The sequence below is a fragment of the Hyperolius riggenbachi genome, chromosome 10, assembly GCF_040937935.1.
Source record: "Hyperolius riggenbachi isolate aHypRig1 chromosome 10, aHypRig1.pri, whole genome shotgun sequence".
Lineage (NCBI taxonomy): Eukaryota > Metazoa > Chordata > Amphibia > Anura > Hyperoliidae > Hyperolius > Hyperolius riggenbachi.
Window position 1 is genome coordinate 154,546,986 of NC_090655.1, and position 14,099 is coordinate 154,561,084.

At 46.1% G+C, this 14,099-nt stretch overlaps 1 long non-coding RNA gene across 1 annotated transcript in view; it reads left to right on the forward strand.

Moving 5' to 3' along the window:
* Positions 1 to 14,099, forward strand: part of LOC137534169 (uncharacterized) — a 36,381-nt gene that overhangs the window by 8,838 nt on the left and 13,444 nt on the right. The window lies entirely within an intron of this gene.

The window sequence follows — 14,099 nt, forward strand, 5'->3', positions numbered from 1 at the left end:
CATCTAATACTGGCTACCTATAAAGAAGCGTTTCCTTCCGGGTACCACGTAACAACGCCGCCCATGCCCCCTGCATCAGCGTGTAGCTGCATACGGAGGTCCACTGTGTGTCATCCACCCAGCGCTCAGTGGAGCGCGGCTCTGAGCTGAAGCCCTGTGTTATGGACTTAGCAGCATCTTGAGACCAGATAGGAAGCGGTTGTCCAATGGATGGAATAGAGAACTTCTGCTTTACAATGGTAGCTTCGTTTGTCTCTGGGCCACAATGTCTCGTGCTTACACATGCTGCATCGCTTGCTTTTGTACACGCTTCATAGTGGCATATTCCATACTCAAGAGTGCTAACTGATTCAATAACTATGATTGAGTTGTGATCTGGACACTCTGCTGGAATAGTGTGGACATTGCCGGAATTATTGCGTTGGCAATTGTTTGAGGAATGAGAGCATCAGCTTAAAGGGAACCTAAACTAAACGGGGGGTAAAGAGTTTCACTTACCTGGGGCTATTACCAGCCCCCTGCAGCAGTCCTGTGCCCTTGGAGCCGCTCTGGAATCCTCCGGTCCCCCGCTGTCACTTAGTTTAATTTTTGACAACTCACCAGTCGGCCGGCCGCCATGCGTATTATTGGACACATTCCCTACTGCAATTAGCGCTGTTGCGGACCGCAACGTGTACAAAAATATGCATTGCCGCATTCCGCATGCGTAGATATTTTTGTACGCGTTGTGCTCCGCAACAGCGCTAATTAAAGGAAGGGAATGCGTCCAATAATATGCATGGCGGCCAGCCGACTGGTGAGTCGTCAAAAATAAAACTAAAAAACTAAGTGACAGCGGGGGACCGGAGGATTCCAGAGCGGCTCCGAGGGCACAGGACTGCTGCAGGGGGCTGGTAATAGCCCCAGGTAATTGAAACTCTTTAAAGAGACTCTGTAACATGAAAAACATCCCCTGGGGGGTACTCACCTCGGGTGGGGGAAGCCTCGGGATCCTAATGAGGCTTCCCACGCCGTCCTCTGTCCCGCAGCCCTCCGAACAGCCGGCGACTGTGCCGACTGTCAGTTCAATATTTACCTTTGCTGGCTCCAGCGGGGGCGCTGTGGCGACTTTCGGCACGGAAATAGACGGAAATACCCGATCTCCGTCGGGTCCGCTCTACTGCGCAGGCGCCGGAAACTTGCGCCAGCGCAGTAGAGCAGACCCCACGGCGATCGGGTATTTCCGCCTACTTCGGCGCCGACAGCCATCAGAGCGCCTGCGTAGGAGCCAGGAAGGTAAATATTGCGTCACCGCTGTACGGAGGGCTACAGCGAGACCCCCGAGGGACGCAGGACGGCGTGGGAAGCCTCATTAGGATCCTGAGGCTTCCCCCACCCGAGGTGAGTACCCCCCAGGGGCCGTTTTGCCGTTACAGTTCCTCTTTAACCCCCGTTCAGTTAAGGTTCCCTTTAAAGTGCCAAGCATCATTGCTTTTTCATCATGAATTGTGCTTGATGCTATTAACATTCAAATAAATATCTGGGGATTGCGACCAGAGATACCTGCTCTCTGAAATGTTGCTCATAGCTAGTAGGTGTAGTCCAGCGGACCATTTCTGGCAGGTAGTTGTAGGTGGTGTGTGAATGGCATTACAACGTTGGCCGGCCATACTGTTTTTAATATTTTGACAGATCTGTCAGATATTTTACTAGATGTTCGTCTGAGTATGCACTTTAACGTTTTCTAATGCACTAATAAAGTGACCACACAGTGGGTTTGTTGGACATACACGCTCATTAGTGTTTTATTTTTTGGGCAACATTTCAGAAGAAAATAAACGCAGTGGGCAACATTTCAGCAGAAAATAAAGCAGTGGGCAACATTTCAGCAGAAAATAAACGCAGTGGGCCACTTTTCACCCGAAAATAAATGCAATGATGGCAGCATTTCACCAGAAAATAAACAAAGTGAGGGCAGCTTTTCACCAGAAAATAAACACAGTGGGCTTGATTCACTAAGCCGTGCTAACTGTTTACCACGGGCGTGCTAAACAGTTAGCATGTGAAGTGCGGTTCGCGGACTTTTGCGCGTGCAAAGTGCCGCGATTTGCGCGACCGCGGACTTTTGCGTGCGCAAATTGTGGCAATTTGCATGCGCACAAGTCCGCGATCGCGCAAATCGCGGCACTTTGCACGCGCAAAAGTTCACGAACGGCACTTCACATGCTGTTTAGCACGCCCATGCTGCGTGTCTGCAGATGAGGCTACGCGTGCCGGGTCTAGCACGCGTGCCATAGCTGATCTATACTAAGGTACCTATTCCTGACTACCTATAAAGAGGCATCTAATCCTGACTATCTATTCTGAGGTACTTATTCCTGACTATCTATACAGAGGCATATAATCCTGGCTATGTATACTGAGGTAACTATTGCTGACTATCTATACTGAGGCATTTAATCTTGGCTATTTATACTGAGGCATCTAATCCTGGCTACCTATAAAGAGGCATCTAATCCTGACTATACAGAGGCATCTAATCCTGGCTATCTATACTGAGGTACCTATTCCTGACTATGTATACAGAGGCATCTAATGGTGCCCATACACGATACAATAAAAACGTTCGATTTTCCAGTTTATTCGATCTAAATGATCGAATTTAATGAAAGTTGAAAATATTTTTTTTTCCGATCAAGAAATTCGAACGATTATCCCGTTTTTTCGGGAAAAATGATCGGACATGCTGGAAAAATCTTTATATTCGATCTAACGGAATAATCGAACTAAATTATCTAATTGAAAAATTGTACCATGTATGGCCACCTTAATCCTGACTATCTATACTGAGGCATCCAATCCTGGCTACCTATACTGAGGTACCTATTCCTGACTATAGAGAGGCATCTAATCCTGGCTACCTATACTGAGGTACCTGTTCCTGACTATCTATACAGAGGCATCTAATCCTGGCTATCTATACTGAGGTACCTATTCCTGACTATCTATACAGAGGCATTTAATCCTGGCTATGTATACTGAGGTACCTATTCCTGGATATCTATACAGAGACATCTAATCCTGGCTATGTATACTGAGGTACCTATTTCAGACTATACAGACGTTGTATATTCCTGACTATCTATACAGAGGCATCTAATCCTGGCTACCTATACTGAAGTACCTGTTCCTGACTGTCTATACAGAGGCATCTAATCCTGGCTACCTATAAAGAGGCATCTAATCCTGGCTATCTATATTGAGGTACCTATTCCTGACTATCTAGACCAGTGGTCCTCAAACTAAGGCTTGCGGGCCGAATGTCCCAGAGGCATTTTTACCGGCCCTCCACACACAAAATGTATTACTTAAAGTTGGGATCAGCTACATCTTTAAATATTGGTGGTCCGCATATAAAATAGCAGTACTGGCACCACCTATCCACATGGAAGCCAGAAAGCAGTAATTTGCTGGTTTCTAATTAAATTCCACATCAGATGACACTGCTGTCCAATTGGACTGCAGGTTGTTACCTGGGTATGCTTTACTGTCTGGCCCGCAGACTTCTACATCATTTTATATATACTCCGGCCCCCCAGCAGTCTGAAGTATGTTGACCCGGGCCTTGACCCAAAACATTTGGGGACCCCTGATCTAGACAGAGGCATCTAATCCTGGCTATCTATACTGAGGTACCTATTACTGACTATCTATACAGAGGCATCTAATCCTGGCTACGTATACGGAGGTACCTATTCCTGAATATCTATACAGAGGAATCTAATTCTGGCTATTAGGGCTGCACGGTTTTTCGGTATTAAACCGAAACCGCAGTTCGTGTGAAGACGATCTGGTTTTTCCTCGGTTTTCACACAGCTGCCCGCTGTCTGTACGCTTGGCCCACCTACCGCTGCGCCGATTGGGCAGAAGCAGTGAATATTTATTAGTTTTAATAAGCCGGGCAGCGGGGGGCGGATCCACTCGAGCGAGCGGCACACAGCTTCACCAATTGCTGGTTAGCGATGGAATGACGCTTTGTACAGCTCCGCCTACCGCTGCCGTCATTCCATCGCTATCCAGCAATTGGTGAAGCTGTGTGCCACTCGTTCGAGTGGATCCGCCCCCCGCTGCCCGGCTCATTAACGATCATAAATATGCACTGCTTCTGCCCAATCACTGGATCTCCTCGGCGCAACGATAGGCGGATGCTGAGAATCCATCAGCAGCTCAAGTTAGATTTACCCGCGGCTACCCGCGGGTAAATCGAAATGCGGATCTGGTTTGGGTACCCGAATTGATTTAAGCTGCGGGTGCGGGTCGGGTGCGGGTAGCGAGTTGCAGGTGTGGGTAGGGTTGCGGGTAGCGGTCTGCGGGTGCGGGTCGCGGGTAGTGAAAGAAAGCTAAAAACCTTCTTTAGCTTTGGTTTGTGTATAAAAATAGGTTTTATTAACTTTACAGCTCCCCAATGTTACTTTAAACGTGCACTTTAGAAGAAAATGTAAAAAAGCGGGTAGCGGGTCGGGTAGCGGGCCTGCGGGTCGCGTGCGGGTAGCGGTTCTGCGGGTGCGGGTTGGGTTGCGGGTATCAAATTCACCAGAAAGCGGGTCGGGTGCGGGTAGCGGGTCGCGGGTCGGGTGCGGGTATGAAAAAGTGGACCCGCGCAGGCCTCTAGTTCAAGTACCCTTTTCTGGGTTGCCCCAGTAGTTAAGTAGGCATAGGTAGGTGTCCCAGTATAGATAGTTAGGCAGGGCCTGGCTGGCACAGTAATAACAATTACCAAGGTCCAGCTGCAACAGATAGGGCTGTATAATGTCAGTGTCAGTGAGCAACTCAAAAAAAAAAAACACATCAGGAGAACATTAGCTCTCAAAAGAGCTGTTGAAGGGTACTATTTTAGCAATAACAATCAGCTAGGAGCAAGCTAACAAGCCAAGAGCCTGACTAATCTTTCCCTAGGAGAAACAGTCTTCAGCAGCTCGCCCTACTCTCACTATTGCAGGCACACGAATGAGTGTAATGGCCGGCGGAGCCTGCCTTATACAGTGGGTTGCAAAAGTATTCGGCCCCCTTGAAGTTCTCCACATTTTGTCATATTACTGCCACAAACATGAATCAATTTTATTGGAATTCCACATGAAAGACCAATACAAAGTGGTGTACACATGAGAAGTGGAACGAAAATCATACATGATTCCAAACATTTTTTACAAACAAATAACTGCAAAGTGGTGTGTGCATAATCATTCTGCCCCCTTTGATCTGAGTGCAGTCAGTTGCCTATAGACATTGCCTGATGAGTGCTAATGACTAAATAGAGTGCTAATGACTAAATAGAGTGCACCTGTGTGTAATCTAATGTCAGTACAAATACAGCTGCTCTGTGAGGGCCTAAGAGGTTGTCTAAGAGAATATTGGGAGCAACAACACCGTGAAGTCCAAAGAACACACAAGACAGGTCAGGGATCAAGTTATTGAGATATTTAAAGCAGTTTTAGGCTACAAAAAGATTTCCAAAGCCTTGAACATCCCACGGAGCACTTTTCAAGCGTTCATTCAGAAATTGAAGGAGTATGGCACAACTGTAAACCTACCAAGACAAGCCCATCCACCTAAACTCACAGGCCGAACAAGGAGAGCGCTGATCAGAAATGCAGTCAAGAGGCCCATGGTGACTCTGGACGAGCTGCAGAGATCTACAGCTCAGGTGGGAGACTCTGTCCATAAAACAACTATTAGTCGTGCACTGTACAAAGTTGGCCTTTATGGAAGAGTGACAAGAATAAAGGCATTGTTAACAGAAAGCATAAGAAGTCCCGTTTGCAGTTTGCCACAAGCCATGTGGGGGACACAGCAACCATGTGGAAGAAGGTGCTCTGGTCAGATGAGACCAAAATTGAACTTTTTGGCCAAAATGCTATGTGTGGCAGAAAACTAACACTGCACATCACTCTGAACACACCATCCCCACTTTCAAATATGGTGGTGGCAGCATCATGCTCGGGGGGTGCATCTCTTCAGTAGGGACAGGGAAGCTGGTCAGAGGTGATGGGAAGATTGGTTGGAGTCAAATACAGGGCAAACTTAGAAGAAAACCTCTTGGAGACTGCAAAAGACTTGAGACTGGGGCGGAGGTTCACCTTCCAGCAGGACAATGACCCTAAACATAAAGCCAGGGCAACAATAGAATGATTTAAAACAAAACATATCTATGTGTTAGAGTGGCCCAATCAAAGTCCAGATCTAAATCCAATCAGGAATCTGTGGCAAGATCTGAAAACTGCTGTTCACAAAAGCTGTCCATCTAATCTGACTGAGCTGGAGTTGTTTTGCAAAGAAGAATGGGCAAGGATTTTAGTCTCTAGATGTGCAAAGCTGGTAGAGACATACCCTAAAAGACTGGCAGCTGTAATTGCAGCAAAAGGTGGTTCTACAAAGTATTGACTCAGGGGGCCTAATAATTACGCACACCTCACTTTGCAGTTATTTATTTGTAAAAAATGTTTGAAATTATGTATGAGTTTCGTTCCACCTCTCACGTGTACACCACTTTGTATTGGTCTTTTACGTGGAATTCCAATAAAATTGATGCAGGTTTGTGGCAGTAATGTGACAAAATGTGGAAAACTTCAAGGGGGCCGAATACTTTTGCAACCCACTGTATAAGGGGGGGGGGGGGAGTGGCTCCAGGACTGAGTGTAGCCTGATTGGCTACAATGTGCCTGCTGACTGTGATGTAGAGGGTCAAAGTTGACCTTAATGGAGCATTATGGGGTGAATCGAACTTCCGGGAAAGTTCGCCGGTGAAGGCGAACCACCCAAAGTTCGCCTGGAACCGTTTGCCGGCGAACCGTTCAGGCCATCTCTAATTGGCAATTGTTTGAGGAATGACAGCATCAGCTTAAGGTGCCAAGCATCATTGCTTTTTCATCATGAATTGTGCTTGATGCTATTAATAAATGAATATCTGGGGACTGCGACCAGGGAAACCTGCTCTCTGAGAGGTTGCTCATAGCTAGTAGGTGTAGTCCAGCGGACCATTCCTGGCAGGTTGTTGTAGGTGGTGTGTGAATGGCATTACAGCATGCACCAACCATATTGTTTTTAATATTTTGACAGATCTGTCAGATATTTTACTAGATGTTCGTCTGAGTATGCACTTTAACTTTTTCTAATGCACTAATAAAGTGACCACACAGTGGGTTTGTTGGACACGCTTATTAGTGTGTTATTTTGTCCCATTACCTTTTTCAATTACCTATACAGAGGCATCTAATCTTGACTCTCTATACTGAGGCATCTAATCCTGACTATCTATACAGAGGCAGCTAAGCCTGGCTATGTATACTGAGGTACCCATTCCTGACTACCTATAAAGAGGCATCTAATCCTGACTATCTATACAGAGGCATCTAATCCTGACTATCTATACAGAGGTATCTATTCCTGGCTATGTATACTGAGGTACCTATTCCTGACTATACAGAGGCATCTAATTCTGTCTATACTGAGGTACCTATCCCTGACTTTCTATACAGAGGCATCTAATCCTGGCTACTATAAAGAGGCATCTAATCCTGACTATACTAAGGTACCTATTCCTGACTATCTATACAAAGGCATCTAATCCTGGCTATCTATACTGAGGTACCTATTCCTGACTACCTATAAAGAGGCATCTAATCCTGACTGACTATCTATACAGAGACATCTAATCCTGGCTATCTATACTGAGGCATCTAATCCTGACTATACAGAGGCATCTAATCCTGACTATACAGAGGCATCTAATCCTGGCTATCTATACTGAGGTACCTATTCCTGACTATCTATACAGAGGCATCTAATCCTGACTATCTATACCAGCGTTCTCCCCAGAATTTTTTTCCAGCCGGTTGGAATGAAATAGTAGCCGGGTGGCATGAAAAAGCAGCCGGGTGGGGCGAGATGAAAATGCAGGGCAACTCTGCTTACAGCATAGGAGGAGATGAGGAGGTTAGCCGATGACAGCCGGGTGGTCACCAAATCTAGCCGGGTGGAGCACCCGGCTAAAAGAGCCTGGGGAGAACACTGTATACTGAGGTACCTATTCCTGACTATCTATACAGAGGCATCTAATCCTGACTATCTATACTGAGGCATCTAATCCTGACTATCTAGACAGAGGCATCTAATCCTGGCTACCTATACAGAGGCGTTTCCTGCCAGGTACCACGTTGCAACACAGTCCATGCCACCTGCATCAGCGTGTAGCTGCATACGGAGGTCCGCCGTGTGTCATCCACCCAGCGCTCAGTGGAGCTGAAGCCCTGTGTTATGGATTTATCAGTATCTTGAGACCAGATAGGAAGTGGTTGTCCAGCGCATGGGTGAGAGACTTCTGCTTTACAACGGTAGCTTTGTTTGTCTCTGGGCCGCAATGCCTTGTGTTTTTACACATGCTGCATCGCTTGCTTTTGTACACGCTTCATGGTGGCATAATCCTGACTGAGGTACCTATTCCTGGCCACCTATAAAGAGGCATCTAATCCTGACTATCTATACTGAGGTACCTATTCCTGACTATCTAGACAGAGGCATCTAATCCTGGCTATGTATACTGAGGTACCTATTCCTGACTATACAGAGGCATCTAATCCTGGCTATATATACTGAGGCATCTAATCCTGGCTACCTATAAAGAGGCATCTAATCCTGACTATCTATACTGAGGTACCTATTCCTGGCTATCTATACAGAGGTATCTAATCCTGGCTATCTACAGTATACTGAGGTACCTATTCCTGTCTATGTATACAGAGGCACCTATGGTACCTATACTGAGGTACCTATTCCTGACTATACAGAGGCATCTAATCTTGGTTAGGTATACTGAGGTACCTATTCCTAACTATCTAGACAGAGATAACAATGAAGCAACTACCTTATTATCTTCTTGTATGTAGGTAGGCATAGGTAGGAGTCCCAGTATAGGTAGGTAGGCATAGGTAGGTGTCCCAGTAGTTAGCTAGGCATAGGTAGGATTCCCAGTATAGGTAGGCATAGGTAGGTGCTCCAGTAGTTAGCTAGGCATAGGTAGGATTCCCAGCATAGGTAGGTAGGCATAGGTAGGTGCCCCAGTAGTTAGCTAGGCATAGGTAGGAGTCCCAGTATAGGTAGGTAGGTGTCCTAGTATAGGTAGAGAGGCATAGGTAGGAATCAGGAATAGTTTATTTCGCCAAGCATGACTGGGTCATGCCCGGAATTGGGTTTGGCACAGTACATTTGGCTCAGAAGAGACATCAATCGATAACATAGATAAGCAACAGGAGCATAAATTTACAGTTACACATGTCAGTAGCAGACGGTTACATTTGCATCACAATAACATTTACATTTTACTTTACATTTGCATTTCCAGTTTACATACTAGAGCAGCAGTTGGCTCTGTTTGTGACAGTTCTATATGTCGTGGGGGTGCCCTGATGGGAGTATGTGGAGGGAGTTCAGGAGGCTGACAGCTGAGGGGAAGAAGGAATTACTGTGTCTAGCCATCTTTGTGTAGATGGCCCGAAGCCTCCGTCCCAATGGCATCGGACTAAAGTAGCAGTGGCCCGGGTGAGAGGGGTCGTTAGCGATCTTCAGGGCCCTCGATCTCAGTCTTTTGTTGTGTAGGAGGGCAAGTAAGGGGAGAGGTCTCCCAATGACCCTCTCCGCCGCCCTGATGACCCTCTGAAGTGCCTGTCGCTGGCGGTTGCGCCAGCGTACCAGACCAGAATGGATGAGCAGAGGATCGACTCAATGGTAGCGGAGTAGAAATTGGTCAGAATCTCTTGGGCCATGCCAAACTTCCTCAGCTGGCGGAGGAAGTACAGTCTCTGCTGGGCTTTTCTCTGTATTGCAATGATATTGGGCCTCCAGGTGAGGTCACTGGAGATTGTGGTGCCCAGGAGGCGAGCGCAGGGTACTCTTGCCACCTCCGTACCATCGATGTGGGGGTGGGGTGGAAGCAGACCTTCTAAAGTCAACAATTAGTGCCTCAGTAGTTAGCTAGGCATAAGTAGGAGACCCAGTATAGATAGGTAGGCATACAGTGATGTGAAAAACTATTTGCCCCCTTCCTGATTTCTTATTCTTTTGCATGTTTGTCACACTTGAATGTTTCTGCTCATCAAAAAACGTTAACTATTAGTCAAAGATAACATTATTGAACACAAAATGCAGTTTTAAATGATGGTTTTTATTATTTAGTGAGAAAAAAAACTCCAAATCTACATGGCCCTTTGTGCAAAAGTGATTGCCCCCCCCCCCCCCTTGTTAAAAGATAACTTTACTGTGGTTTATCACACCTGAGTTCAATTTCTGTAGTCACCCCCAGGCCTGATTACTGCCACACCTGTTTCAATCAAGAAATCACTTAAATAGGAGCTATCTGACACAGAGAAGTAGACCAAAAGCACCTCACAAGCTAGACATGCCAAGATCCAAAGAAATTCAGGAACAAATGAGAACAAACGTAATTGAGATCTATCAGTCTTGTAAAGGTTGTAAAGCCATTTCTAAAGCTTTGGGACTCCAGCGAACCACAGTGAGAGCCATTATCCACAAATGGCAAAAACATGGAACAGTGATGAACCTTCCCAGGAGTGGCCGGCCGACCAAAATTACCCCAAGAGCGCAGAGAAAACTCATCCGAGAGGCCACAAAAGACCCCAGGACAACATCTAAAGAACTGCAGGCCTCACTTGCCTCAATTAAGGTCAGTGTTCACGACTCCACCATAAGAAAGAGACTGGGCAAAAACAGCCTGCATGGCAGATATCCAAGGCGCAAACCACTTTTAAGCAAAAAGAACATTAAGGCTCGTCTCAATTTTGCTAAAAAAACATCTCAATGATTGCCAAGACTTTTGGGAAAATACCTTGTGGACCAACAAGACAAAAGTTGAACTTTTCCCGTTACATCTGGCGTAGAAGTAACACAGCATTTCAGCAAAAGAACATCATACCAACAGTAAAATATGGTGGTGGTAGTGTGATGGTCTGGGGTTGTTTTGCTGCTTCAGGTCCTGGAAGGCTTGCTGTGATAGATGGAACCATGAATTCTACTGTCTACTAAAAAATCCTGAAGGAGAATGTCCGGCCATCTGTTCGTCAACTCAAGCTGAAGCGATCCTGGGTGCTGCAGCAGGACAATGACCCAAAACACATTAGCAAATCCACCTCTGAATGGCTGAAGAAAAACAAAATGAAGACTTTGGAGTGGCCTAGTCAAAGTCCTGACCTGAATCCTATTGAGATGTGGCATGACCTTAAAAAGGTGGTTCATGCTAGAAAACCCTCAAATAAAGCTGAATTACAACAATTCTGCAAAGATGAGTGGGCCAAAACTCCTCCAGAGCGCTGTAAAAGACTCGTTGCAAGTTATCGCAAACACTTGATTCCAGTTATTGCTGCTAAGGGTGGCCCAACCAGTTATTAGGTTCAGGGGGCAATTTCTTTTTCACACAGGGCCATGTAGGTTTTGAGGTTTTTTTTCTCACTAAATAATAAAAACCATCATTTAAAACTGCATTTTGTGTTCAATTATGTTATCTTTGACTAATAGTTAATGGTTTTTGATGAGCAGAAACATTTAAGTGTGACAAACATGCAAAAGAATAAGAAATCAGGAAGGGGGCAAATAGTTTTTCACATCACTGTAGGTAGGTGCCCCAGTAGTTAGCTAGGCATAGGTAGCAGTCCCAGTATAGGTAGGTAGGCATAGGTAGGTGACCCAGTATAGGTAGATAGCCATAGGTAGATGCCTCAGTAGTTAGCTAGGCATAGGTAGGTGCCCCAGTATAGGTAGGTAGGCATAGGTAGGTGCCCCAGTATAGGTAGGTAGGCATAGGTAGGAGTCCCAGTATAGGTAGGTAGGCATATGTAGGTGTCCCAGTATAGGTAGAAAGGCATAGGTAGGCGCCTCAGTAGTTAGCTAGGCATAGGTAGGAGACCCAGTATAAGTAGGTAGGCATAGGTAGGTGTCCCAGTATAGGTAGGTAGGCATAGGTAGGCGTCTCAGTATAGGTAAGTAGGCATAGGTAGGTCCCCTAGTATAGGTAGGTAGGTAGGCATAGGTAGGTGTCCCCGTATAGGTAAGTAGGTGCCCCAGTAGTTAAGTAGGCATAGGCAGGTGTCCCAGTATAGATAGTTAGGCAGGGCCTGGCTGGCACAGTAATAACAATTACCAAGGTCCAGCTGCAACAGATAGAGCTGTATAATGTCAGTGTCAGTGAGCAACACAAAAAAAAAACACATCAGGAGAACATTAGCTCTCAAAAGAGCTGTTGAGGGGTACTATTTTAGCAATAACAATCAGCCAGGAGCAAGCTAACAAGCCAAGAGCCTAACTAATCTTTCCCTAGGAGAAACAGTCTGAAGCAGCTCGCCCTACTCTCACTATTGCGGGCACACGAGTGAGTGTAATGGCCGGCGGAGCCGGAGCCTGCCGTATATAAGGGGGGAGTGGCTCCAGAACTGAGTGTAGCCTGATTGGCTACAATGTGCCTGCTGACTGTGATGTAGAGTGTCAAAGTTGACACTAATGGAGCATTATGGGGCGAATCGAACTTCCGGGAAAGTTCGCCGGCGAAAGCGAACCACCCAAAGTTCGCCTGGAACCGTTCGGGCCATCTCTAATTGGCAATTGTTTGAGGAATGACAGCATCAGCTTAATAACCACCCTGGCATTCTATTTAAATTGCCAGGGTGGAGGCGGCAGGGTTTTTTTGTCGTCATTTTTTTTATTTTCATGCTGCCAACTGAAAGTTGGCACCATAAAAGCCCACTAGAGGGCGCACATGGTGCTCTTCCGATCGCTTTCGGCGATCACAAGTAACAAGAAATCCCGCAGAGAGAGGGATTTCTTGTTAGGCTTACCCCGTCGCCATGGCGACGATCGGGATGACGTCATGGACGACAGCCGACGTCCTGACGTCAGACCACCCCGATCCAGCCCTTTGCGCTGCCCGAAAGTGTTCGGGCCAGGCAGCGCAGGGCTCGGGACCTCTTCCGCCGCTGCATGCAGCGGATCGCCACTGAGCAGCGGCGTTAGAAGACCACACGCACCTAGAAAAGTGCTAGCTGCGTGTGGCACAGTTTGGTGGAAATCGGCCCAACACGGCCAGAGATTTCACACTCGGCGGCAATGGACAAGCTGAGCTCGTCCATAACGCCAGGAAGGTTAGGCGCCAAGCATCATTGCTTTTTCATCATGAATTGTGCTTGATGCTATTAATAAATGAATATCTGGGGATTGCGACCAGGGATACCTGCTCTCTGAACTGTTGCTCATAGCTAGTAGGTGTAGTCCAGCGGACCATTCCTGGCAGGTTGTTGTAGGTGGTGTGTGGATGGCATTACAGCATGGGCTGGCCATATTGTTTTTAATATTTTGACAGATCTGTCAGATATTTTACTAGATATTCGTTTGAGTATGCACTTTAACTTTTTCTAATGCACTAATAAAGTGACCACACAGTGGGTTTGTTGGACATACACGCTCATTAGTGTGTTATTTTGTCCCCTTACCTTTTTCAATTACCTATACAGAGGCATCTAATACTGGCTACCTATACTGTGGTACCTATTCCTGACGATCTGGCTATATATACGGAGGTACCTATTACTGACTATCTATACAGAGGCATCTAATCCTGGCTATGTATACTGAGGTACCTATTCCTGGATATCTATACAGAGGCATCTAATTATATTGAGGTACCTATTCCTGACTATCTATAAAGAGGCATCTAATCTTGACTATCTATACAGAGGCATTTAATCCTGGCTATGTATACTGAGGTACCTATTCCTGGATATCTATACAGTGGCCTCTAATCCTGGCTATGTATACTGAGGTACCTATTCCTGACTCGGTATCAGTAGATAATGGCACACAGCGCCTATGCATAAAAATGGCGCCGCATTAAAAAGATACGCTTATCGCTATTTATCGTTAGTACTGCATAATAATGGCGCAAAGGGAAAAAAGAAGAAAAACAGCACACAGTAACGTTATTTATCAATAGTGCTGTTCATATGCCAAACAGCAGACGTTATTGTGCACAGTAACGTTATTTTTCAATAGCGCCCTACATAAGC